Source organism: Mauremys reevesii, linkage group 2 (genome assembly GCF_016161935.1).
Source record: "Mauremys reevesii isolate NIE-2019 linkage group 2, ASM1616193v1, whole genome shotgun sequence".
NCBI lineage: Eukaryota > Metazoa > Chordata > Testudines > Geoemydidae > Mauremys > Mauremys reevesii.
In genome coordinates, this window is record NC_052624.1 from 111,493,525 (window position 1) to 111,498,053 (window position 4,529).

A 4,529-nucleotide genomic window follows, 5' to 3' on the forward strand; every position below is an offset into this window, starting at 1 on the left:
CCGCAGCCCGCGCTTGGCTCCAGGGCCCGGGCTGCGGCAGCGAGAGGGGCTCCCGGAGTGTGTGAGGAGCCGGGGAGGGAGGGAAGTGGAGCCTGGGATGCAGGGAGGGGTCCTGCTGCCACTGCCGCTCTGAGTCTCCCCAGGGTGGCGTGGCATTTCCCTGCCTGAGTGGGCTGTGCAGGGCGCCGCTGGGCTGGGCAGACGGTGCAAATCCCAGCTCATTCGCTGACAAGGCAAGGGAGGGAAGCGGGGTCCCCTGGAGCTGAGCCCGGGCTGCAGCGGTGAGAGGGGCTCCCAGAGTGGGTGAGGAGGTGAGCGGCCAGCTGGGCTCATCGGTGCTGAGCAGATAGCCTCGCAGCCGGAGATCCTCGCCTTCCTACCCACCGGGGCTGGGCCAGGGCATGGTGAGTCTGAAGAGCAGCAGGTCCAGGGGGCTCTCCAGGTCCTCGGCCGCCAGCATGTCAAGGGTGAGGGCGGTGAGCATGAACTGATCCACCTTGGCCACCAGCAGCGCCACAAAGCCCAGGGAGGGGGCTGTGTTCTCCGTGCCGCCCCGTAGCTGCACCGCCACCTGGAAGTACTCCCGCTCCGTGCCGCCCAGCAGCTCCACCCGCATGGGGACGGAGTCGGGGCTGGGCCAGAGCTCAGCCGCCATGTGCTGGTAGCGGATCCCACGTTTAGGGGTGAGGAGCCTAGTGCTGGGGCAGCTGGGGTGTGGGTGGGGGGAGAAGAGAAAGCCCAGTACTAAGGTGGCGGGGGGGGGGGCACTGGTGGGCAGGGGGAGCCCAGGGCTGGGGTGGGGGAGCAGCCAAAAAAATTTTTGCTTGGGGCGGCAAAAAACCTAGAGCCAGCCCTAGACGTGAGGGGTGGATGGCGTGCAGGAACATGAGCTGCTGGGCCAGAAGTGGAGTTAGGGTAGAGAGAGCCTGTTAGCCAAGGACCTCCCTGCCCCACCCACACCAGCTCCAGGGATCAGACCTCCATGGGGGACAGTGGGGACCCGCCCATTGTTCAAATCACCCATGACTCCTACACAGGCAGGGTGAGGAACTGGGACAGTGCCTGTGTGTGGAGAAGACCCCGGCTGATGTGTGAGAAACACTCTCATCTTGGGGGGTCCCAGATCATGGAGGAGAAAGGTCCCCATTGGGGTGGTGGATCATTAGGGACAAGGCCCTCTGAAGGGAGTGGGAAATGCTGGGAAGGGGCAGGACAATCTCGGTTCCAGCCCAGCTGGAGAACTTTGTACTTAATTTGTACCTTTTCTCTGCCTGGAAGCTGCTCTCTGATCACTTGAGAGCAGCTTCCTCTCTGACCACGTCCACCCATTCCTCCTCCTCCTCTGAGTCCCTGGGGGTCCCTGACTAGGGAGAGAAGGGGACAAGGTGACTCCTGCTGCCACTCGAGGGAAGGACAGGGATGTGGTGGGGAGAGCAGGGTTAATGTTCCCCCTTCCCACCTCAGGGACCATTCTCCACGTCAAAGACACAAAGTCCCTAGGCACAGGAAGCCGAGGGCCCCCTCGTTCCCCATTGATTTCCATGCTCAGCAGCTCACAGGGTCTGGCCCAGCTCAGAGCCTCTCATTTCCAAATACACTGGAGATGGCTCTGGAGAAGCCCCTGCCCAGTCTGAGAGCGGGGGGCACTTGGGGGCTGTTTGCAAATCAAATCTCCTTTGGGAGAGATTCTCTCCCCCTATTTCTGTCTCTCTCCAGATAGACAGGGGAAACCACCAGGGAACCCTAATGCCACTCACTTGCTCTAGGTGATGGAGCGCGATGGATGGCAGATGTTCAGGGTCGCCAGCTGTCCCTCGCCCTCCTCCTCACTTCCCAAGCCCAAGGCAGGCTGGAGAGGGTGGTGACCTGAGGAGTTACCCTGCCCAGCCAGCAGGCAGGGTGATGATACTGGGTGATTGGCTGTGAAAACAAGAGTCTGTCTTATTGCCAAGGGACGGAGAAGCTCAGCCAGCAGCAGGGGGTGCAGAACATTGCCCTAGTGTGGGGGTGACAGCGCCTCCTACCTCCTGACATCCCGGCACTTTACACACCTTCATGAAGCCTCCCAACCCTCCTGGGCTGTAGGGACAGGACCCCAACCCTACTGATGAGAAGCAGGCCTGGGGAGGGGAAGCTACTGCCTCAGGGTCACGCCAAGTGTCAGAGGCATGGATGGGGCCCAGCAGTTCTTATTTCCAGGCCCCTTCACTAGCCACTGCTGCACACTCCCTCCCACAGCTGCAATTACAACCAGGTCCTCACGTCCGGTCCCCCTGCCTTTGAGAGGGAGTGTGTTCTGCTGTAGTGACTGGAGCAGGGCATTGGGAGGCAGGACTCCTGGGTTCCATTGCTGGTTTTCCTATTGACCTGTGGGACTTTGGGCAAGTTGCTCCCTGTCTCTATGGCTCAGTGAGACTCACATCCCTGAATGGGCTTTAAAAAAGAAAATGGTTAAAATTTGGCCCCAAACATTTCTTCTATCCACAGACCAGCCATTTTAGCAACGTTTAGAATTCCTTGGCCCTCAACACCTGGAAACACCCCTTTCTCCTTCACAGAGGGCTTTAACGCCCCTTCTCACCCAGGCTCACTGCTGCCTGGAGTTAGAGAATTGTCCCTATTCCCATGGGACAGATGGGCATCCTGAGGTACAGAGAAGGGAAGCAACCTATCCAAGGTCCCACACAGCCAGGCAGTGGCAGAGCCCGACAACAGTCTCAACTCCTGTTCTATCTAACAGATAAGAAGCCCCCAGAGACAGAGATAGAGCCCAGGAATCCAGATGGTGGGAACATTCTCATGAAAGTCGTTTTCTGTCAGGAAATCCCATTCAGACTAAACCAGTTTGTTTCTTTAATTCATAACAAATTGGATGAAAATCCTTTCCAAATATATTTTGTTGCAAACAAAAGCATCACCTGTGCATGACAGTATGTTAAATTGTCTTGTAGCACACAAAGAGCAGACACTGTGATCTAGAAAATTAGATGAGATGCTTCAGTCTGAGCGAAGTACTTGCCACTCTTAAAAATTTCAAAATAATAAAATACAAATGAAATAGAACCTTCTAGCTATTATATTATGTCATAATCTGATACAGCTCAACCTGATGGGAAACCTCATATTCTGCACTGCTCCTAGTGACACTCTCCAATGGATCCCCATCCTCCACCCACCCTGAGGTAAGTAGGAGAGGATTGTTATCTCTACTTGACAGAGAGGGAAACTAAGGCTGAAAAAGGAGAAGTGACTTGTCTTAGGTCAAACAGCCAGTCAGTGGCAGAGTTGGGAATAGGACCTAGGAGTCCTGCCTTGCAAACTAACCATCACATCTTGAATTTCATACACTGAATGATCAGAAGAAAGTGCTCTGAAATGAGCTATAGACCAACAATTGTTCATAGTAATGCTTCAGCAAGTATTTTAGAAGAACTAGAATGTTGGAGAGAATCATAAACTGCTCAGAGACAATTAATGGAGAGAAGTATCAAAATTCATCAAACATATAATTGGTTATGAATTATTTACTTGGTCTTAAAGAGAACCCCCTGCTCAGCCAATCAGAGTTGAGATTTTGAGGGGAGGGAGGCTGAGGGTTCTCATCAAATAGCCCAAAAAATGGCCCAGGTCATCGGAAGAGATCACTCTCTGAGTACTATTCCAGCCCCACCTCTTTTTGAGGGCCTCCCACAAAGAGAGAGAATTGGAGAGCAACCACCTCCCCCCCCCACACACACACACTCCACACACACACAGAGCTCCTGGTGGTGGGAGGAGAGCAGGGAAAAAAGACAAAAGAAGCAAGAGAAGACTAGAAAGGAGCGAGGGAAACCAAAAAGGAGAAACCCCAATGTCCTCAGTGGTTCTAGGGGACAAAGTCCTAGGTGGGAAATAAAATTCTGCCACCTCAATCAAGTGATTGATTCTGCCACCTCAACCTAGCATTCAGCCCGCACCTGATGGATCAGATTGAAGAGATTCCAAAGCTGTCTGAGGCCCTTACCTTGTAAACAGGGATGTCTGTTTTCTAGCAAAATCAGTAAAAGGAAATGAGAAAACTCGAAAGAGGTTCCTCCTTGCGCTCATGTACGTGAACCAGAATTCTCTCTCAGTCCTCAAGGAGAGACCTTGTGGAGGAGACTTGCTGAGGCAAAGCCACAGGGGTCTCTGAGGTTGCCCTGGCCCTGCGCCCTAGTCCTGCCTGGCTGATGTCAGGATCTCTCTGTGAGGTCACCACCTCCCCACCACCTTTGCCCAATAGACTGGGGTCCTGCCAAAGGCCCTTGTGATGTCACTGCCACCCGCCCCCCCGCTGCAGTGCTGATATCATGCCTCTGGCCAGCCACACTGGATGTCTGAGCTACTCTCTGTGGATCATCCCACTCAATGATTGTTGAGTCTGGGAAGAAAGCTACACAGTAAAATATCAGAGGTTCCTCTCCATGCCACACTCAGTTTTTCATAAATTAGCAAACATTATGGCCGGAAGAGACAATTAGAGCAGGCCTCCTGTGTAGCACAACAGCTAG

At 54.1% G+C, this 4,529-nt stretch overlaps 1 long non-coding RNA gene across 1 annotated transcript; it reads right to left on the reverse strand.

Moving 5' to 3' along the window:
* Positions 1-334: 334 nt before the first annotated feature.
* On the reverse strand, positions 335-4,140 carry LOC120399657. The gene is made up of 3 exons (XR_005595284.1): positions 4,004-4,140; positions 1,758-1,920; positions 335-1,364 (listed from the first exon to the last, which is right to left on the reverse strand). It is a non-coding gene; the product is annotated as an uncharacterized LOC120399657 (long non-coding RNA).
* Between the last annotated feature and the right edge of the window lie 389 nt (positions 4,141-4,529).